Here is a 24,207-nt window from a genome sequence, read left to right on the forward strand (position 1 = left end):
CTCTTCGCATCTTGGCACATCAAACATACATTTCTACGGTTCACCACCCAGCATCTTGTCACATCAATCAAACATTTCTACTGTTCGCCACCCAGCATCTTGGCACATCAATAATTGCGTAAAGCATCCCAGAAATTGGTGCGCTGTCATCCTCAAGTGGCAGAGATTCGGAAAAGAGCCCTATATAACGATGCCCTTGGTTTCCACTCCTCCACACCACCTCTAGCGCCATCTCCATCTCCTTCTCGAGTCGTAGTATTATCCTGTTTGCCTCCCTTCACCATCACCTAGTTCAGCTGCGAGAATGGCTTCAGCCGTGAGCAGCCGCCGCCAGCTTGAGGACGTGTTCCGCAAGTTCGACACCAACGGCGACGGCAAAATATCCAAGTCGGAACTGAGTGCCCTGATTTCAGAGGCGGAGATTGAAGGGGTGATGAAGAAGGTGGACTCCAACAAAGACGGATTCATCAACTTCGACGAGTTGGTGGAGGCCAACAGCAACGGCCTCAACGCCGCCACGTCTATGCTATAGCTAATTGATGCCCACGCCGCCCCCTAATTAATAAATAAATAAATATTCCCCTACCTCAGCTCTCAGCGCTTAACTCTATCATTATATGACGGCTGAATGCATGTACTTTCAGTTTTAAATATATGCACATATATTTAAAATAGCTACTCTTCTTACTCTTTTTACTTAGGTGTTTGTTTTAGCATTCCTTCACCTTTTTAGAATTTTTTACTTTTGATCACTTACGTTGTTGTTTTTACCATTTTTTCCACTTAATTATTGCATAAAAATAAAATGGGTTCCCATTAACCATTTATGTGCAACGAAGGAAGTGTTATTGAGTTTACAAGGAGATAACATATCACAAGATTTGAATCTGATTATTCATGCTAATTAAAAAAAAAATTGTTTTTCAAAATAAATACAAGCTTAAATGGCATATGGCTATATTTGAGAGTTGGAGTCAAACATAAATCTTATTTTGCTACCGAGTGGTGTTATAACTCGGCTAGAATGAGGAAAAAGGGATTTGTTTCTAGTTGATTATATTTTATTCTATAATAGAGAATGGTAACCAAGAGTACATAGAAAAAGAGAAGAAAGGATGAAATTAGATATAATATCTTAGCTACTTAAGGAAATTAGGTATTATAGTTTTATTTTTCTCTTTTTGGACATGCTTGAATTTTGGATGAGAGACTTGTTTTAATGAATTTTGAAAATGAGTTTTTTCCTTTTCTTTTTCTTTATGTAAGAATATTTTGACCATTCTTTACCTTTGATTTCTTATGTAATAAACTATATAAATGGAAATCACTCTTCAAACATGTATCCAAGGTTGAAAGTTACATTTTATATGTAGGCCTATGCAAGATTTTACATTTTTAAATAATCTAATAAGGCCAAAACTACACACAAAAGCATTTGTAGTAAAGCAATCTTGAACCTCAAGAAGGGACCTGTAAATGCAAATTTCAAAGCTAAGAAATACCCTATAATTTGTGGAATAAAAACATGCGTCATAATATAATTTTAAAACTCAAAAAGAGACTTGTTTGAAAACATGCGTCATAATATAATTTTAAAACTCAAAAAGAGACTTGTTTGAAATTGCATGCAAGTAAATAAGGATGAAAATGCATAAATAAAGCCATTAAAGAAATAGATTTTTTTTATCGTTGGAATAAGAGGTGGAATTTCATATAAAACTATGAAAAAAATAACACTTTTGGTATTTGACATGAGGATTGGAAATGCACTATGAAAATAAAGTTGTAAATTTGATGTCAAGTCAACAAAGATTTTTTTTTCAAGTTTGGAAAACAAGATTAACTTTCACCGAGCCCAATAAGATGAAATTACATTCTTAATCTTGCATGTGGGTTGTATCCTTATCTCTCGGCAATTCAACAAAAGGAAAAAGAAATTGCTCTTCAATAAATATGAAATTTCATCGATCAATATATAGAAAAGGGTTAAAAACCTTGGGAAAATATCGTGGATTATCAATACCACGTGCCCAAAAAACATAATTCACTTCATATGGCACACCTTCATATGCCATTTTTTTTTAATTAATCAATTTAACTGATATGGAAATAGTTGCATAATTGCATTGGAGATCAATTCGAACCTTTTACTTTTGTACATTAATATGTATATTTCATAATAGTAGGTGGAGTTTAAATCTCTACCATCATCCTACTAAATATTGATAATTAAAATAAAATCCTATAATCCCTATTCCAAAATAGACAATTCTATCTAAGTAGTTATTGTATCAAAAAAAAATGGGCTCACATTAACCATTTATGTGCAAGGAAGGAAGTGTCAACTTTATGGAGTTTACAAAGACATAACTTACCACAAGATTTTAACATGATCATTCATGACAATTAAAAATAAAATTTCTTTTCAAACTAACATAAAATAAATACAATCTTAAATTCCATTTGGAGTTTAATTTCACTAATGAAATGGAATACCAATAATACTTCAAACTATCATACTATGAGATATTCAAACTGTGTTAAAAAAAAAGAACAAAAAATTGTACTCAAGTCATTTGAGCATTTTAACAAATTCTTGCTTGTGAGACTTTCATTATATATCCTAATGCTATAAGACCCATCTAAAAATAGAGTCATTCAAAATCGTGAAGCATTAACTATTTAGATGATTGTGAAGTTGTGAACATCCATTCTTACTTTACACAATACAAAATCTAGTTGCATAAGTATTGCATAATAACAATGATTCAATATGGTCTTCCTTGTTGGAAGCAACAAAAGAGTAAACTATAGTTGGACCTGTAGGTCGTCCAGTTGCTGGCTGCTTGAATCGCATGCCTCTTTTAATAGTAGGACTTGCATTCGCAGCGGGGACTGCAAGTCTCGTATTACTCTCTTCATCCTCGCTGACTCCTCCTCAATTGCGTCAACCTGGGCTTGGAGGACGTTGATTTGTTTCTTTAGTTGCTGGAGCTGAATAGGATCTGTGCATGCCCTTCTGTTGGCAAATAGGGACTGTATTTACTCTCGCAACGGGTAGACTTGGTGGTTCTTTAGAGCTAGAATTCCTGACCTTGTATTTTCCGCTTGCAAGCGATCCCGTTCTTCCGTTACTGTGAGCAATTGCATCGTCTACTGCTCATGCTCCTTAGCCAATTTCTCATGCAGGCCCTCGACCTTGTGGGTGGTTTGATGAATGGATGAAAATAATGAGGCTAATGACTAGTGATAAAGTGTATCAGCTCTCATTGTTTCTGGTTTTGGAAATTATTGTTGTAAGGGTAGGCTGCTTGCAATGTATTTATCGTAATGTGACGCGAGTGAATGCTCTTGCTGGGATGGTTGTTGTGATGGCGGGGTGAACTGTGGTGTTATTGGGGTGATACTAGGGTTTGGGGGGATTATGATCTTTATAGGTAGAGCGGGTAGGTACGGGCCAGTCCTTTCTCGCTGCCAACTAGTATCCAGGCATCTTCCAGATAGTGGGTATAGTACTAGCATCGATGTTGTACTCTCAGTAGGTGGAATTCCTAAGGTCGAGGTGGCACCTTCCTTCCAGCTAGTTGATTGAACTTCTGCTTGCGCAGATATTCTCCTGTGGCTGAAGGGGAAGAGCTCGGACACCATTGCAGAGGTGGACGCTGTTTACGGGGATGACTCCCACAACTGATGTATTGCAGTGGTTGCGGTGTTGGGGATTTACTCGACTATGGTAGTTGCGAGAATTTGGTGCTCGACCTCAATAGTGAGATCGACGACTGGGGCTGGGGTGCTAACTTTCGGCTTTTTGGTAGTCGACTTTTTGGCTTGGGGGTGCAGATAACTCGCTTCTCTTGTGGCTTGGGCACTGGTGTCGTGGAGGGAGCTTGGGATACACCCGCGGGAGGTGCCGTTGAGAGGGGTGGCGTTATAATGGGGAACAACATAGTTGAACCTTGAAAATGTTCGAGATATTTACCCTCACCTGGCTCAAAGCTTGTGATTGTCCTCCTTACCTTAAACATTTTCTCCTCCATTTGGAGTAGCATTGATTGGAGTACTTCCATTGCCACCCTTCTGCTGCTGCTTTCTGCCCCCTCTCCTTCTTGGTTCTATGGCGCCATAGCTCCGAACAGGTACTTGGGCTTCCCTTCTATTATTTCGTAGGCCACTGTCGGCCATGAATCTACTTCTCTACGCAAGGCCTACTCTGTCAGACTAAATCTTTGTGGCCTTAATTTAAATGTGGTGGGGTTGACACACCATGGTCTGAGATAAGTATGTGCGTGTGAAGCCCCGAACCAGAGGTTGCCCGAGAACTCATCCAGGAGAGTCCTGGGTATTCTCTCTGTGGATTGAATGACGTCCACCATCTGTGCATACCAGCTCTTGAAGGCCGTTTCATTGATTTCCTTCATGTTGGATCCCCCGATGCCCTCCATGGTTCATATTTGAGTGCAATGAGCTGATGTTCAGTAATAGTTTCCATCTGCCTCTCTGGAGGTGGTCTCCACTTCCACATTTCCAGTGTCATTACAAAATATCCGAACACAAATCTAGTGCTCCACCGGTAGACATCTTCGCATTCCTCAAAGAGTTTGTTGAGTACAAAGGCTGCCCAATTGAGTATCTCACCCTGGCAGCAGTGTTATGCTATTAAGATTGTGTCCAGGGTGCACTCGTTTCTCGTGAAGTGCCACATCGGCTTTCCTGAAATCAGGTAGGAGGCACACCGAATGTTATCCTTGTTGATTCTATTTAGCTTTGCGCCTTTTCCACCACGCTCTGTCCCATAGCGGGTGTAGATGTTGTCCTCTATGGGTTTCTTGCCTCGCTTGGCCCTAGCCTAGAATGTTGTGCTGACTGCATTCACCATGTTTTCCAACCCGGTCAATCAGTAGATATCTTCGGCATGTATTGGGTATTCTCTATCTAGCCATAGGGAACCTCCATGCATAGAAAATTTTAGGGGCGAATGTTTGCCCTTTGGCGAAATTAAGGGGTTTTAAATTTTTAGTGGGCGAATATTTTGTATCATAGTACATTTTTACAAATCACCTCAAATAGCCCACCTTATTTTAAGGGAGAGGGTAAAAAAGGTAAATTTAGCCCTTGAAATTAGGAGTTACAACCTTCCATTCGCCCATTTTCAAGAATAGGTTTTACTTAAGTGAATCCATTCGTCCATTTTCAAGAATAGGTTTTATTTAAGTGAATCCTATGGGCCAAAGGCCCAAATACCATATTTATAAAAGAGGTATGGTAAATTAATAAAAATATAAATAAATGAGAGGTATGGTAAATAAATAAAACATTTTTTATATTTACTCCATAAGTCACAATATATACATGCAAGGGTGTAAACAAATAAAAATATAAGTAAAGTGGAGGTATGGTAAATAAATAAAATGTCTTTTTATACTTACTCAAAAGTTATGGTAAATAAATAAAACGTCTTTTTATACTTACTCATAAGGTATGCTAAATAAATAAAAATATAAATAAACTAGACGCAAGGTAAATAAATAAAACCTCTTTTTATATTTAGTCCATAACTCTCGTTCTATTTATGAAGGCTCAAGAAAGAGGTTTTATTGAAGTGAATCCTATGGGCCAAATACCATATTTGTAAAAGAGGTACGGTAAATTAATAAAAATATAAATAAACGAGAGTTATGGTAAATAAATAAAATATTTTTTTATATTTACTCCATAAGTCACCTTATATTAACACTCAAAAAATGCGTTATATTTAGGTGAAACCTATGGGCAAAATACTATGGGACAAATACCATGGACTAGATTGTTATTAATACCATGCAAAAAAACATTATTAACCCTAATATTAGTATTAATAAAAATAAAAATGGCACATGGTATTGACGCATGGTATTCACCAAAATGACACATAGTATTGACCCATGGCATTCACTTGGAATGTAGCCTATTTAAATGGGGGAATTAAACCTACATAGATCCATCTTTACTCTGGATCTACTAACCCCCGAGAGGTATTAAATATTGTGATATGCAAACTAGCATAGAGTGAAAAAATATTTGATCCAATCAAGAGTAAAAATGGATGTTGTAATTTAATGTATGTTAAACATTTTAGCTTGGTTAAAATAAAAAATAAAATAAAAATCAACTATTAATTTTTATAAATTACTAATAGTAATTTTTAAGCTCCAGATAACCCATGGTAATACCATGGTATTCATGTGAGCATAGACTATTTAAAGGGGAAATTCTATCAACTTAGATCCATCTTAATTCTGGGTCTACCAAGTGCTCAGAGGGATAAATAGATTTCATCCCCTAAGAGTGGTAGATGTGGAGTTAAGATGGATATAGGTTGGTTTTTATGATAATGAAGATATTAAATAGGCTTAGGAAATTATATTGTAAAAACATCTTAAGGTGAATGGTTAAAGCATAGACATTGGACAAGTATATTTGTATACTTCTGTTTTAAACTGAAACCAATCCATGGCTAAAAGGAATGGATTGATTGCACTAGTCATCCTTCTATAACTTTCCAACATATGCTAGAGTAAATAGATTGTAATTTGGGTAATTTTTCTAATTACAAATAGGAACATACTTGTGTATTGGCAAGGTGGTTATGAGGTCCTTAGAAGTGATGAATGTGAATTTTTCTTGGTTTTATATATAGTATTAGGTTTTTTCTCATGCTTTCTGTGAATGGCACGGGAGAATTTTATCCTATACCCACTAGGTTATCATATGTAATTTCAGTAATTTTGATTTCAAAAGATATTTTAAAGAAATGCAATGATTTCATTTGTGTATTCAATAAACACAAGATTTTATAATTGAGTAAAATATTTGCCATGCCTGGTGAGAGATTCGCCAAAAAATTATATATACATATCATATTATTAATAAAATCGCCTTTCATTTTTCCTATATACCATGGAGATTCGCCCATTTATTATACATGTAAATTTAGGGGGGGTTCTTAAAATTTTCCCTGCCTCCATGCATCCTGCTTGCTAATAGCTTGGTAGACTGCATGGCGGCCGACTGGGTGCCGAACATAGGCATATTTCTCGAGGTGAACAGTGTGGACTTCTATAGCCCTTTGAAGTCCCCCCTGATTCTGGAGGCCCTCGTGCCATCCTCCCGTTGAAATTCTTCTTCATATACCTCCCTCTTCATTGCTGGGAATTAGAACCCGCCTATGGAGTCGTTGTCGATGAGGTTCGACCAGTCGTATTTCCCATACAGGTCATCCATAACTTCGATTCTTGCATCTAGAGCGATTTGTGGAACTGATGTGATTCTCTTAGCCATTGTTCCCCTTCTTCTATAAACGATTTTCATTGGTGGTCTTCTGTTTCTCCTGTCCTACTCTTGTTCTTCCGAGTGCTTTTGGAATCCTTCTGGTGTTTGAAATTATACCATTCCCTGCATTCTTCTAAGAGTTATGTAGCCGGTTCTAACACAACATTCCATGAATTTTAGCTATCTTTTTGCTGCCGTCGGCTGACTAGTATGTGACAACTATGGAAGAGTACAAAGTGGGTTGCATAGCGTCTTTATTCTGCTATGATGGGCTTATTTATTAACTAATTCTATGCTTAACGAGAAATATTTTGTGACCCTACCTTGACAGTTTCCTTATTTATTACTTAATCAGGGAATAACTAATGGGACGGGTGTGTGTGCGGTCATCAATTTTGGAAAATGTTTGACACTACGTGTATTCTATTGACAGTGTTTGACAAGCATTGCTATTGTTCCTGCTGTCACTACCCCCCCCGACCACAAATTGGTTGCAGTATCTCTCTACTGACCGCAACCTTATTATGAAAACTAAACCTTTTTTTTTCTTTATAACTTGTGGAAAGGTTTTAGGCCTGTGCCATTCACCCATCTTGGTAATAGGACTCCATCGAGTTACACGAGTCTCACCGCACCAGATTCCTTTATGTGTGAAATTATAAACGGGCCTAACCAGTGCATCTGTAGTTTTCCTGGGAACTTGAGGAACTTGCTGTCATAGAGGATCACTTGGTCGCCGACCCCGAACGATTTCTTCTTGATGTGCCTATCATGCCAAGCCGTCTATCTTCGTTGCTCGACATATTGATGGAATTCTGCCAAGAACTGCGTTCATCAAGCTCTAATAGCTAGCTCAGTCTGTCCCGCAAGGCACTGCTATCGGTCATTCCTGTTGACTCTGAAATGAACCTTTTGGGTAGTACAAACTTTGCTGGCACCACCAACTCTCTATCGTATACCAACTGAAATGGAGTTTGTTTGTGGAGTCTTTTAACTGTTGTTCTGTATGCCCAGAGTGTCGCTGGAATTCTCATCCCAGTCATCTCTGTTGGCTTATACGATTTTGGTTAGCCCTTTTTCCTGTATCTTTTTGAATGCTTCTACTGCACCGTTTACTTGTGGATGGTACGAGTTGCTCTTGTGATGTTGTACCATAGAAGTTGTTAATAGGACCTGGTTTGTCGAGTTCAGGAAGTGTGTACCTTCGTCGCTTGTGAGACTCCTTGGGCATCCAAACCTTGAGATGATTGTTTCAAAAATGAAGCACGCTGCGGTTTCTACTGTGCAGTCTTTCACTGGCACGGCTTCTACCCATCTTGACATGTACTCTATGGCGTAATTATGTATCGGGCTTTGGAGTGACGTACTAGTGGGGATATTGGACCAATGAAGTCTACCGCCCATTTATCAAATATTTTCACCATATGGACCGAGTGTAGTGGTAGTTCATCGCGTCGGGAAGGCCTTCCAACTATTTGACAAAAATCGCATTCATTAGAGAATTCCTTGGAATCCTTATGTACCGTAGGCCACCATAGTCCCGCTTGTAGTATCTTGCTTGCAGTTTCCTTACCCCCTACATGTCCTCCTGCAACCCCTGTGTGGCACTCCCATAAGATATCTTCTCTTTCGTGCTATAGGACTCAACATATGAGTATCTGTTCTAAACCTATTTTGTAAAGGTGTCTTGCTATGAGTTGGTAATTCGCTGCTCTGACCACTAGGTGCCTTTTCTGCATTGCGGTGTAGCCCTGTGGAAAACTACTTATTGTGAGCAGAGTAGCAATTTCAAGCAGGTGGTCATGTATGGCTTCTATCCTAAACAAATCGGTATCGGGTAATTTGTCGTCTATTGCTCCATCGCTCTCCCCTATCTCTAGGTGAGAAAGGTGATCCAAGTCTACATTCAATCTGCCCAGCTTAACAACTACTTCAAACGTGAACTCGTGAAACAATAATAGCTATCTGCATATCCTTCCCTACAGTATGGGCTTGTTTACCAGGTATTTTAGTGCAGAATGGTCTGTGAAAAATTTGAATGGCACCCCCAGCAGGTAGTGCCTAAACATTTGGAGAGAGTAGACCATTGCTAGAGCTTCTCATTCTGTTGTTGTGTAATTCTTTTCCACCGTGGAGAGATTTCTGCTTGCATAGTATACTGGATGATCCATCTCCTCTCCTAGTTGCACTAGGACTGCTCCTAGTGCTATTCTAGACGCATCAATATGTAAATGGAACATTTTGTTCCAATCAGGGTACACCAATATGGGCACACTTACTAACCATTCTTTTAGTTTTTCCAGCGCTGCTTGATAATCTGTTGTCCAAATGAATTCCTCCGTCTTCTTTAGCAATCTCTCCATTGGGGTTATTATGGTTGCATAGTTTTTGATGAACCTTTTGTAGTACCTCGTATGGCCTAGAGTTTCTCTTAGTTGCTTTATGTTGCAGGGTGGTTCCATGTGGATGATGGTTGCTATTTTGGTAGGGTCAATGTAGACTCCATCTTTGCAAACAACATGGTCTAGCAGGGTTCCAAAGGGAAACACGAAAATGAACTTTTTCAAATTTAAAGAGATTTGCAATTGTCTGCATCTTTCGAACATTACTCTCAACAGACTAGTATGATTTTTCAGCATATTTTATAATATCTAGTTGTCCATGTAGACTTCTAGGAACTTATGAATATAGTCTCAGAAAGCTGCTATTACAATCCTTGAAAAGGCTGCTGGCGCATTCTTTAATTCGAATGGAATTACATTTTATGCGTACTTCCCCCACTCCGTCGTGAAGGTTTTTTCCTTTTATCTTCTTTGGCTATTCGGACCTGGTGGTAGCTTGAGAAGCCATTTATGAATGAGTAAGCCTCATTCCCCGCAACATTGTCTAGGATTTCGTCATTGAAGGGTGTGGGGAACGGGTCATGCACACATGCATTGTTCAGGCTCCTATAGTCAACGCATACTCTAATCTCGGTCACATCCTTCTTGTTTTGAATCACTATAGGGATTCTTGTTTTGAATCAGTGTTCGCCACCCAGCATCTTGACACATCAATAATTGCGTAAGGCATCCCACAATTGGTGCGATGTCATCCAAAACTAAAGGAAATGTGGCAGACTCCTCCTCAATTGCATCAACCTGGGCTTGGAGGACGTTGATTTGTTTCTTTAGTTGCTGGAGCTGAATAGGATCTGTGCATGCCCTTCTGTTGGCAAATAGGGACTGTATTTACTCTCGCAATGGGTAGACTTGGTCGTTGTTGTACTCTCATTAGGTGGCATTCCTAAGGTCGAGGTGGCACCTTCCTTCCAGCCAGTTAACTGAACTTCTACTTCCGCAGATATTCTCATGTGGCCGAAGGGGAAGAGCTCGAACGCCATTGCGGAGATGGACGCTGTTTGCGGGGATGACTCCCGCGACTGATGTATTGCAGTGGTTGCAGTGTTGGGGATTTCCTCGACTATGGCAGTTTTGGGAATTTGGAGCTCGACCTCAATAGTGAGATCGATGATTGGGGCTAGGGTGCTAACTTTTGCCATTTTGGTAGCCGAATTTTTGGCTTTGGCGGTGCGGATAACTCGCTTCTTTTGTGGCTTGGGCACTGGTATCGTGGAGGGAGCTTGGGCTACACCCGTGGGAGGTGTCGTTGAGAGGGGTGGCATTATAATGGGGAACAACATACTTGAACCTTGAAAATGTTTGGGATATTCACCCTCACCTAGCTCGAAGCTTGTGATTGCCATTCTTACCTCGAACATTTTCTTGTCCATTTGGAGCAGCATTGGTTGGAGTACTTCCATTGCCACCCTTTTGTTGCTGCTTTCTGCCCCCTCTCCTTCTTGGTTATGTGGTGCCATAGCTCTGAACAGGTACCTAGGCTTCCCTTCTGTTATTTCGCAGGCCACTCCTGGCCATGACTCTACTTCTCTGTGCAAGGCCTCCTCTGTCAGACTAAATCTTTGTGGCCTTAATTTAAATGTGGTGGGGTTGACACACTGTGGTCTGAGATAAGTATGTGCATGCAAAGCCCCGGACAAGAGGTCGCCCAAGAACTTATCCATGAGAGTCCTGGGTATTCTCTTTGTGGACTGAATAGCATCCACCATCTGTGCATACCAGCTCCTGAAGGCCATTTCATTCATTTCCTTGATGTTGGGATCCCCCGATGCCCTCCATGGTTCATATTTAAGTGCAATTGGCTGATCTTCAGTAATAGTTGCCATTTGACTCTCTGGAGGTGGTCTCCACTTCCACTTTTCCAGCATCATTACAAAATATCCGAACACAAATCTAGTGCTCCACCGGTAGACATCTTCGCATTCCTTAAAGAGTTCGTTGAGTACAAAGGCTGCCCAGTTGAGTATCTCACCCTGGCAGCAGTGTTATGCTATTGAGATTGTGTCCAGGGTGCACTCGTTTCTCGTGAAGTGCCTCATCGGCTTTCCTGAAATCAGGTAGGAGGCACACCGAATGTTATCCTTGTTGATTCTATCTAGCTTTGTGCCTTTCCCCCACGCTTCGTCCCATAGTGGGTGCAGATGTTGTCCTCTGTGGGTTTCTTTCCTTGCTTGGCCCCAGCCTGGAATGTTGTGCTGACTGCATTCACCATGTTTTCCAACCCGGTCAATCGGTAGATATCTTCGACATGTATTGGGTATTCTCTATCCAGCCATAGGGAACCTCCATGCATCCTGCTCGCTAATAGCTTGGTACATTGCATGGCAGCTAGCTGGGTGCTGAACACAGACATATTTCTCAAGGTGAATAGCATGGACTTCTATAGCCCTTTGAAGTCTCCCCTCATTCTGGAGGCCCTCGTGCCATCCTCTCGTTGAAATTCTTCTTCATATACCTGCCTCTTCATTGTTGGGAATTGGAACCCATCTGTGGAGTCATTGTCGATGAGGTTCGACCAGTCGTATTTCCCATATAGGTCGTCCATAACTTCGATTCTTGCATCTAGAGCGATTTGTGAAACTAATGTGATTCTCTTAGCCATTATTCCCCTTCTTCCATAAACAATTTTCACTAGTGGTCTTCTGTTTCTCCTGTCCTGCTCTTGTTCTTCCGAGTGCTTCTGGAATCCTTCTGGTGTTTGAAATTATACCATTCCCTGCATTCTTCTAAGAGTTATGTGGCCGGTTCTAACACAACATTGCTTGTCTGGCAAGGCTTTAATCAACTAATTACTCCAGCAGACTTTCCATGTACTTTAGCTATATTTTTGCTGCCATCAGCTGACTAGTATGTGCCAACTATGACATGGGATTGAAAAGTACAAAGTGGGCTGCATGGCATCTTTATTCTGCTGTGATGGGCTTGTTTATTAACTAATTCTATGCTTAACAGGAAATATTTTGTGACCCTACCTTGACAGTTGCCTTATTTATTGCTTAATCAGGGAATAATTACTGGTATGGCGGATGGGACGGGTGTGTGTGCGGCCATCAATTTTGGAAAAAGTTCGAACCTACGTGTATTCTGTTGATGGGGTTTGACATGCATGGCTATTGTTCCTGCCAACTAGTCCTGTGGACTCTACTGACACTACCCCCCCGACCACAAATGGGTTGCGGTATCTCTCTACTGACTGCAACCTTATTATGAAAACTATTTTTTTTTAATAACTTGCGGAATGGTTTTAGGCATGGGCCATTCACCCATCCTGGCAATAGGACTCCATCGAGTTGCACGAGTCTCACCGCACCGGATTCCTTTATGTGTGAAATTATGAACGAGCCTAACCTGTGCACCTGTAGTTTTCCTGGGAACTTGAGGAACTTGCTGTCATAGAGGATCACTTGGTCGCCGACCCCAAACGATTTCTTCTTGATGTGCCTATCATGCCAAGCCATCTATCTTTGTTGCTCGACATATTGATGGAACTCTGCCAAGAACCGTGTTTCGTCAAGGTCTAATAGCTGGCTCAGTCTGTCCCGCAAAGGCAGTGCTATCGGTCATTCCTGTTGCCTCTGAAATGAGCCTTCTGGGTAGTACAAACTATGCTGGCACCACCACCTCTCTGTCGTATACCAACTGAAATGGAGTTTTTTTGTGGATTCTTTTAACTGTTGTTCTATATGCCCAGAGTGTCGTTGAAATTCTTTCATCCCAATCATCTCTGTTGGCCAATACGATTTTGGTTAGCCCTTTTTCTAGTATCTTGTTGAATGTTTCTACTGCACCATTTTCTTGTGGATGGTACGAGCTGCTCTTGTGATGATGTACCATAGAAGTTGTTAATAGGACTTGGTTTGTCGAGTTCAAGAAGTGTGTACCTTCGTCGCTTGTGAGACTCCTTGGGCATCCAAACCTTGAGATGATTGTTTCAAAGATGAAGCGCGCTGCGGTTTCTACTGTGCAGTCTTTCACTGGCACGGCTTCTGCCCATCTTGACAGGTACTCTATGGCAGTAATTATGTATCGGGCTTTGGAGTGATGTGCTGGTGGGGATATTGGACCAATGAAGTCTACCACCCATTTATCAAATATTTGCACTGTATGGACCGGGTGTAGTGGTAGTTCATCACGTCGAGAAGGCCTTCCAACTCTTTGATAGATATCGCATTCATTGGCGAATTCCGTCGAATCCTTATGTACCGTAGGCCACCACAGTCTTGCTTGTAGTATCTTCCTTGCAGTTTCCTTACCCCCTACAAGTCCTCCCACAACCCTTGCGTGGCACTCCCATAAGATATATTCTCTTTCGTGCTATAGGAATCAACGTATGAGTATCTGTTCTAAACCCATTTTGTAAAGGTGTCCTGCTATGAGTTGGTAATTCGTTGCTTTGACCACTAGGTGCCTTTTCTGCGTTGCAGTGTAGCCCTGTGGACAACTGCTTGTTGTGAGCAGAGTAGCAATTTCCTACAGGTGGTCGTGTATGGCTTTTATCCTAAACAAATCGGCATCGGGTAATTCGTTTTCTATTGCTCCATCGATCTCCCCTGTCTCCAAGTGAGAAAGGTGATCTGAGTCTACATTCAATCTGCCTGGCTTAACAACTACTTCAAACGTGAACTCATGAAACAATAATAGCCATCTGCATATCCTTCCATCCAGTATGGGCTTGTTTACTAGGTATTTCAGTGCAGAATGGTCTGTGAAAAGTTTGAATGGCACCCCCAGCAGGTAGTGCCTAAACATTTGGAGAGTGTAGACCATTGCTAGAGCTTCTCGTTCTGTTGTTGTGTAATTCTTTTCCATCGTGGAGAGCTTTCTGCTTGCGTAGTATACTGGATGATCCATGTTCTCTCCTAGTTGCGCTAGGACTGCTCCTAGTGCTATTCCAGATGCATTAATATGTAAATGGAACATTTTGTTCCAGTCAGGGTACACCAATATGGGCGCACTTACTAACCATTCTTTTAGTTTGTCTAGCGCTGCTTGACAATCTATTGTCCAAATGAATTCCTCCGTCTTCTTTAGCAGTCTCTCCATTGGGGTTGTTATGGTTGCATAGTTTTTGATGAACCTTTTGTAGTACCTTGTATGGCCTAGAGTTTCTCTTAGTTGCTTTATGTTGCGGAGTGGTTCCTTGTGGATGATGGTTGCTATTTTGGTAGGGTCAATGTAGACTCCATCTTCGTAAACAATATGACCTAGCAGGGTTCCAAAGGGAACCACAAAAATGAACTTCTTCAAATTTAAATAGATCTGCAATTGTCTGCATCTTTCGAACATTACTCTCAACAGACTGGTATGATTTTTCAGCAGGTTGTACACTATCTAGTCGTCCATGTAGACTTCTAGGAACTTATGCATATAGTCTTGGGAAGCTGCTATTACAATCCTTGAAAAGGTTGTTGGCGCATTCTTTAATCCGAATGGAATTACATTGTATGCGTATGACCCCCACTCCATCGTGAATGTTTTTTCCTTTTATCTTCTTTGGCTATTCGGACCTGGTGGTAGCCCGAGAAGCCATCTATGAACGAGTAAGCCTCATTCCCCACAACATTGTCTAGGACTTCGTCACTGAACGGGTCATGCACGCATGCATTGTTCAGGCTCCTATAGTCGACGCATACTCTAATCTTGGTCGCATCCTTCTTGTTTTGAATCACTGTTCGCCACCTAGCATCTTGGCACATCAATAATTGCGTAAAGCATCCCAGAATTGGTGCATTGTCATCCAAAACTAAAGGACATGTGGCAGAGATTCAGAAAATAGCCCTATATAATGATGCCCTTGGCTTCCACTCCTCCACACCACCTCTAATGCCATCTCCATCTCCTTCTCGAGTCGTAGTATTATCCTATTTGCTTCCCTTCACCATCACCTAGTTCAGCTGTGAGAATGGCTTCATTTTTACAATGTGCCGCCGTGAGCAGCCGTCGCAAGCTTGAGGATGTGTTCCACAAGTTCAACACCAACAACGACGACAAAATATCCAAGTTGGAACTCAGTGCCCTGATTTTGGAGGCGAAGATAAAAATGCGTATATAAAACCATTAAAGAAATATAATTTTTTATAATTGGCATAAGGGGTGGAATTGCATAGAAAACTATGAAAAAAAAAACATTTTTGGTATTTGACATGAGGACTCCAAATACACTCTCAAAAGAAAGTTGTAAATTTAATTTCAAGTCAATAAATATATATTTTTTTCTTAAATTGAATTCTCAAGATTAAATTACACCATGCCCAATAAGATGAAAGTACATTCTCAATCTTGCATGTGGATTGTGTCCTTATCTATGGCCCATGGGCAACTCAACAAAAAGAAAAAGAGATTACTCTTCAATAAATATGAAATTGCATCCATCAATATATAGAAAAGGGCTAAAAATGTTGGGCAAATGCCATGGATTATCAACACCACATGCCCAAAAAACCATAATTCACTTCATATGGTACTTGTTCATATGCCATTTTTTTTAACTAGAAATTGCACCACATGTTGCAAAGGAAACGCCGTAAGGCTATAGCATATGGAATAATAGCATAGGTGAAAAAGGATGTGATATGTTATGTGATCTAGATGTTGTCTAGCTTGAAATGGTTTCCTTTGCAAAATAAATTACTTACTAAGAATAGGTAATAAATAAATTTCAATTAATGAAATTTAAAATGTAAAGCTTGAACTTTGAAATTCTTAATTGAATCTTTACAAATATGAAATTTACAACAAACTGCTTATTCGACATTACAATTGTCCTTGAACTACTATATCATAGCCATCTAATATGACAAATCTCTTATACATCTTCAAAAATTTTATGGCCACATGTACACTTGGATCTGACGTATCCTTGTTCCTTCACACACATCTAAAGAGTCCAAAGAATCCAACCATAGTCTGACTATAGTAGTCAAAGTTACCAGAGTAAAACAATGTAATGCCCCCTCTTGTAGGAAGTGGGTGGTGGAGCATATTGTTCAATATCCTTGATCCTTCGCACACATCTAAATATTCCAAAGAATCCAGCCATAGTCTCACTATAGTAGTCAAAGCTACGTGAGTAAAACAATGTAATTCCGCCTCTTGTATGAAGTGGGTGGTGGAGCATATTGTTCGAAGAGATGACGGTAGGAAGTGGTACCTATAGTATCCTGTATAACTTATTTCCCAAAGAAATAATAACAACATGAGGCCTAGACTCATACACAGCATGACACTTCCACAAGTATGGTTGGCCAAATAATACATCAAAAACTTCAGGAGGAGAAACATTACACAGTACCTCATATGTGAAGAGATTGATGTTGTAGGGAAGGTGACACTGTTGGGTGCTACAGAAATCTCATCCTTGGTGAAGCCACCCCATGGTGTATGACTGTGGGTGTGGTGTGATTGGTACGCCCAACCAGTTCACGAGCACTGCTAAAATTTAGTTATTTTGGCTTTTGTTGTCGACAATGAACTCTAGCGGAGAACTCTTCACCCGCATATGGGAGTGGAAGAGATTCTCCCCCTCTTATCGATCTTCGAGCTCAATATTCTCGATCCTTATGGTGGCAATAGTGGCACTGGGCTCCGCATCAATAATCTACTTCCCTTTGTCATTACCCTTGTCAAGTTCTGACTCAGAGTTAGAACATGCATTTGATTAAGAACCCTTCAGCTCAACTACTAATGACTGCCTGGCTCAAAACTCACTTGTGTTGTGAGTGGGCCTCTGGTGGCACTCACACCATTTATCTGTGTCTTTATTTGTTTTCGTGGTGTTTTTCTTTTCTTGTGGCTTTGGCAATTTTTTTTGGGTTTCCTGACCTTGGCTTTATCCTTTGTTCTAAAGTTTGGGGGAACCTTTCCCTTTATTCCAATTTGTAGATCCAAAGCCTTTCTTCTTCTATTTAAGTTTTTTCTCGATGTTGACATCATATCGAAAAGGAGCGCCAAGCGAGGAGATGTCCAGGAACTCCATCTCATCTTGGATTTACTGGTGTAGACATCCGCGATACTTGAATACCAAATTCTTCTCAGAATCCTTGACACCAAACTTTGTGTGAAGTGTATGAAAAATATTTGTGAACTTCGACACGTCTTGGTCCCTTCCCTCCTGCAATGTGGTCAACTTTATGCATCTATATTCATAGCTCTTGATAGGGTAATATTGTTCCTTGATGACATCTCGAAAAGAATTCCAACTTGGTGCAATTGAAAATAGTGAGGGTTCCCTCTTATCCTTCTATTCATAGTACGTTTCCCACCAGTCCTTACATGGGGGGCAACTTTGAGAAGTGAAAAAGTAATTTTTTCTCGATTGGAAAATTCATGACTTGAAAAATATCATTCCAACCGATTTAGCCATCTATCTATGCCATTTTCATCTTTATGGCCTTCAAATATGAGTATGTCAAATTTGACTTGTACCTTATAGGGAGTGGCGCCTCTAGAGTGGCTACTGGATGAAGATGTATCACCTGTGGGTAGCCACAAAAATTCTTGGCAAAGTTATCCATCATCCCATTCCTCTGTCGCTCGACGGCTTATTCGATCAATATTTTGGAAGGATCTTCTACTCCATCATCTTTCTTTTCTTCCGCTATTGGAGGTCGTTGGGGTTTATCGGCATGGCCTTGCAAAGGTTCAACCAGTTGGAGCCCTAAATCATTATACCCTAAAATTGTTGGGGACATGCAAATAAAAATAGAGAAAGAGAAGACTGCTCTAATACCAATGATCCAAACTGATACTACAACGCAACAGAATACAGAACAAACATAAACAAAGAAATTTAAAAGAAATAAAAATTCATTTCAATAATATCAAAGAACTAAAATATGTTTACATAGAGAATGGAAATAAACTAGCTCAAGCGATGGTAGATTATCACTAAGAATAGGTGTGACATCTACATGCATCTAAACTGTGTTACAATGAGGCTTAAGGGACTTTTTATTATTGAACAACAAGGGAAAACTGTTAACAATGAAAACCCTAACCCCAGGAGATGGACTGCCAAGATTTTTTGGGCCCTATTGGGATTCGTTGGGAAACCCACTTCCCAGGGTTATAACTTAGTCATATGATCTTTGTTTTCCGTGTATGATACCTCATTGGAAATATCTCCAAGTACTACAAGATTTCTAAAAATAAAAAAATTGCCATTTATGGGATTAAAATAGCTCCAGAAGTTCAGGACACGAAAAACTTCTAAAAATAATAAATGCTACTATAATCAAGGAATCACATGAAATTGACTAGAGGTCTAGGTGGAATATGTGAGTGGCAACCAATATCCACCCAGATCGCAAAATCATTGTACACTAAATATTATACAATTATAAATACATATGTTCCTTTTCCATCCACTCAACTAGGTAATTTGAATTCCATGCATAACTAGGTCTATTTTTAGATGATTAAGTAGTTAAATGAGAGATCAGTGAGTTAACAATTGTTATAACTACTCAACTTGCCTTAAACGTACTCAATTAATGACTAGAGCTCAATTAACTAAGTTAAACTAACATTAACTCAACTAGATTGCGAGATCTAAACAATCAACTCATGCACAACTCTACTTCTAGCTTATAACTTGAATTTACTGAGATAACTAGTAGACAAGGCCATGTCACTCTAGCTAAATACAATCCAAGTCATCCATCTGTTGTGAAAATCAAATTTTCTCCATTTGAATAAGGCACTAGTCAAATGAAGCCTTTTCTTGCTACAATTTGAACACTCCCTCTTAGCAAGAAAATGGTTCTGCACAACATAAATCTTTCTCCTACAAGAATGTACAATAACAATAATCCATCTCATTGTTGTTTTTGTTACTATGATATTGCAACTAAGAAGCATCCAAAATATTAAATCAATTATGTCTTTGATTTGCAACTGTCTCTTATTGTGAGTGGTCTGCAACCCCTGAGGGAGGTCAGTTAGTTGTAGGTTTGTAGGCCCCACTTCCATAACTGGAACTTGAAAGTTGGGTCATGTCATTGTAGAACTCAACTCATATTTACCCTAGAGAACTTGTACAAGTGAGTAAATGTGGGAGGGTCATTTACAATTTTCTAGAATGGAAGTGGTGAAAGTGTAAAACAAACCCCTAGAAACTATGATGACCAACTTTTCTCTTTGATACCTCTATAAATCTGATACATTACACTTACACTAATTTATAATGTAAAATATAACTACATAAGCAATATTCTCTTGATGTGAGTGTTGATGTCCAACAAAAGAAGGAACATATTTGATTACATGATAGAAATATAGGGTATTTCAATATGTAATAGCTAATAACAAATGGGTTCGTGCTATAGATAAATAACATTATGTTGGAAACCACACCAAGATTGAAATCAATGCACCATTGTGATGAGATGATACGATATAGTTATATATCCCACTCATTGAAGATTAGCAAATATGTTATCCACGACTCTTGGAAAAGGACAAATATGAAGTGAATATGGATCAAGAATAGCCCCATTGCACATGAAAATGTATATGAATTTCCTTGAAAAATCACATGAAAAGATACCTAGATCACAAGTTTGAAAGCCTTTAAATATTGAAAAGTTGTGTGATTACTTCCCATAACGCATAATTTTGAGTTGTTCAAACAAAATATTATTCATGTGGAGGACATAGAAAGGTTAAATAAGTTAAATTTCCAACATAAAATCAATAGTGGTATATTTTTATAAACTGTCATGAAAGAGCAAAGAAATAACTTATCATCTTCAAGAAGTTTGTGAATAGATTCATCCTCAAATGCATATCTTTCACCTCTATCAAATTTGACCACATCCAAGAACGTGTATGGTACTCCATCTAATCATTTAACCCTTTTCTTATGCCATATCTTAACGAATTCATGGTGAGACCCAAAAATGGATGTGGTGGTAGGGGAATCATCATCCCCATAGTCCATTTCATTGATTCCTTCATCCATGGCCACCAAGTTACTTTACACCTCCTTTTTTCTATAGGAAAAGAAGATTTAAGTGGGGTAAGGTTACAATCATGAGAGCGGTAATTCTATTATTGTGGCATAGTCATTAGCCCTAACTACTAATTTTTCTGGTAACTTTGTATATTTTTTATTATGGGTGGTTCACTTCATTTCCTCTATGGTCAGGATGTCAACACCTATAAATTGAGCATTACAAATGTTGTTTTGTACATGAGAACCTAATGGATAACACAACAATGTATTTATGACAATCTACACATTATTGCTTCCATGATTACAAAACCTTCTCATTTGAATAGCAAAAGGTTCTTTTAAATTATGTTATTAAAGATAAGCTTTAGTGACACCATCAAAAATGAAAAATACACATGATAATCTTCAAAATCTAATAAAATAATACTTTAATTAAGCATAAACTAAATTGAAATGAATTAAGAGCTCAAACTAATTAGATTCCAAAAGTGCTTCTTTTGAAATTAAATTAAATTAAATAACCATATTCCATTGGATATCTCATTGATGCAGATATCATTGGTTGATAATAAATATTCTAGTAAGTTGCAAATATTTAAAATATATATACCAAAAGGACCAAAGCTGCGTCTCTTTATCAAACGTTTTTGTTTTTTCAATTGTTCACCACATAGGATGGAGTATCTCATAAAGTATCAATGTTGATATCATCAGTGGTAATAAATAAATAGTCGGGTGATTTTTTATTAATTTATTGGAAATATTTAGGTTCATGCAACCTCGATCACCTAGGCATTCTTGTCATCTGCTGTATCTTCCATCCATCCTTACTAGGAAGACGAGGGAGTTGAAGATGAGATCGAGGAATGGAATTTTGAGTGCTGGTCGCAAGGCGGGACCAGGGGAATGCACGTGAGGGTTAGGTTTATTGTTTACTCATGCAGGATTGCTGTTCTTGGTTTTACTGCAATTCGCTTCAAATCCAACATACATTTCCGCTCTTCTGTTTGCCAAACACAATCATCTTGGCACATCAAACATTTCTACTCTTCACATTTTGGCACATCAAACATACATTTCTACTGTTCGCCACCCATCATCTTGTCACATAAATCAAACATTTCTATTGTTCGCCACCCAACATTTTGGCACATCAATAATTGCATAAAGCATCCCAGAAATTGGTCCCCTGTCATCCAAAACATTTTTGGTATTTGACATGAGGACTCGAAATACACTCTCAAGACTAAATTACACCACACCCAATAAGATGAAATTACATTCTCAATCTTGCATGTGGGTTGTATCCTTATGTATGGCCCATGGGCAATTCAACAAAAGGAAAAATAAATTACTCTTTAATAAATATGAAATTGCATCCATCAATATATAGAAAAGGGTTAAAAATATTGGACAAATGCCATGGATTATCAATACCACATGCCCAAAAAACCATAATTCACTTCCAATGGTACTTGTTCATATGCCATTTTTTATAATTAATCAATTTAATTAAAAAGGGAAAACGTTGTGGCATTGGAGATAAATTCCAACCTTTTATTTTTTTATAGTAATATGAATATTCCATAATATTTAGTGGAGATTAAATCTCTACCATCCTCCTAATAATCGCTGATAATTAAAATAAAACCCTAAAATCTCCATTCCAAAATAGACAAGTCTATCCACTTAATTATTGCATAAAAAACAAAATGGGTTCCCATTAACCATTTATGTGCAACCAAAGAAGTGTCAGCTTTATTGAGTTTACAAAGAGATAACATACCACAAGATTTGAATATGATTATTCATGGCAATCCAAAATAAAATTGTTTTTCAAAATAAATACAAGCTTAAAAGGCATATGGGGTTTAATTTCACTAATGAAATGGAAGACACGAAATACTTCAGACTATCATACTATGGGATCTTCAATCTATTTTAAAAAACAAATAATAAAAAATTGTACTCAAGTCACTTGGACATTTTAGGAATTTTTTTCTTATGAGAGTCTGAGTCTATAACCTAGTGCTAGAAAATCCATCTGGAAATATTGTCATTCGAAATCCTAAATCATTGATTATTTATATGATTGCAAAGTTGTGAGCATCCATTGTTACTTCGCACCATACAAAATATAGTTTCATAAGTATTTCATAATAACAATGTTTTATTATGGTCTTCCTTGTTGGAAGAAATGAAAGAGTAAACTATACAATTCTCTATGGGAACCTAATGATATTAGGAAATATATAACTATAATGCCAAACTGGTATTCCATAATATTAATGCTTTAGTATAGTCTTCCTTGTTAGAAGCATCAAAAGAGAGAACTATACAATTTAGTATGGGAAGCCAATGATATCAAGGAAGATATAACTATAATTCCCAAATACTTGCCTAAAATATTGTTACCATCCCCATGCCCATTTCCTCATTGAATGAAAGTAGTTTTGTATAAATTAACTTAAATCTTCCATCTTTGCAATTGGATTTAGTTCTTAAAACAACATTTTCTTTTCTATTACTTGAACCCGCATTAACTTATTGAGAAATCACCATAAAGCCATGAAAACCTGCAAGTAATTGACCTTAGTTTGTAGGAGTAGATATGTCTATAATTTTAAAGAAGTAGTAGGGTATTAATATCTCTTGTTTTATCATCAATTTAGAGAAAATCATAATGGGATCTTAAAAGGTAAATCCTCTATTATTTTCTTCAAACTAAATGAAAAAATGAAAATTCTCATAAGACAAGTGAATACAATAATTCCTCCCTTTGAATTTAGAGAAAACAAGTGACCTATTTAATTAATAAGCCACTTACATTTAGTATCTCTTACTGAACATAGAATATCCTTTCAATTTAATAAAAACAATAAAATTACCTACAAGAAGAACCAATTTCTTTATGAATTTTAATTTCAAAGTCTTGATAAAAAGTTCATAATCTAGGGGTAATCATAGCCATTGTATTTTACTCAATTTCTTTCCATTCCCCCTGCTTTGAATAGAACACCTTGGAGGCATCATTTCACTCATTTGACCTCTTCCAACAGCTAAGTTATACATATTATTTCCTACTAATTCCAATGGAATTTATAGACGAATATGATGAAAGAGATGGAATGGTCATACCTTGCCGAATCCCATAGAACCCCTGAAATCTTATTAAGAAAATAATAAAATTTCTTCATAGAAATAAAAGAGATGGCGGTAGGAAGTGGTACCTCCAGTATCCTGTTTAACTTATTTCGCAAATAAATAATAACATTGTGAGGCCTAGACTCATACACAACATGACACTTCCACAAGTATGGTTGGCCAAATAATACATCAAAAACTTCAGGAGGAGAAACATCACATAGTACCTCATATGTGAAGAGCTTGATGTTGTAGGGAAGGAGACACTGTTGGGTGATGTGGAGATCTCATCCTTGGTGAAGCCATCCCATGGTGTATGACTGTGGGTGTGGTGTGGTTGGTACGCCCAACTGCTTCATGAACACTGCTAAAATTCAGTTATTTTAGCTTTCGTTGTTGACA

The 24,207-nt window shown here is 38.4% G+C and overlaps 1 pseudogene; it reads left to right on the forward strand.

The window, feature by feature from the left end:
• The first annotated feature begins 230 nt into the window (after positions 1 to 230).
• The window catches only part of LOC149158090 (putative calcium-binding protein CML25), a 33,331-nt pseudogene continuing 9,354 nt past the window's right edge, over positions 231 to 24,207 (forward strand).

This window comes from Pinus tabuliformis, chromosome 5_2, assembly GCF_031772625.1.
Source record: "Pinus tabuliformis cultivar Carrire ecotype Pingquan chromosome 5_2, CPIR1, whole genome shotgun sequence".
NCBI lineage: Eukaryota > Viridiplantae > Streptophyta > Pinopsida > Pinales > Pinaceae > Pinus > Pinus tabuliformis.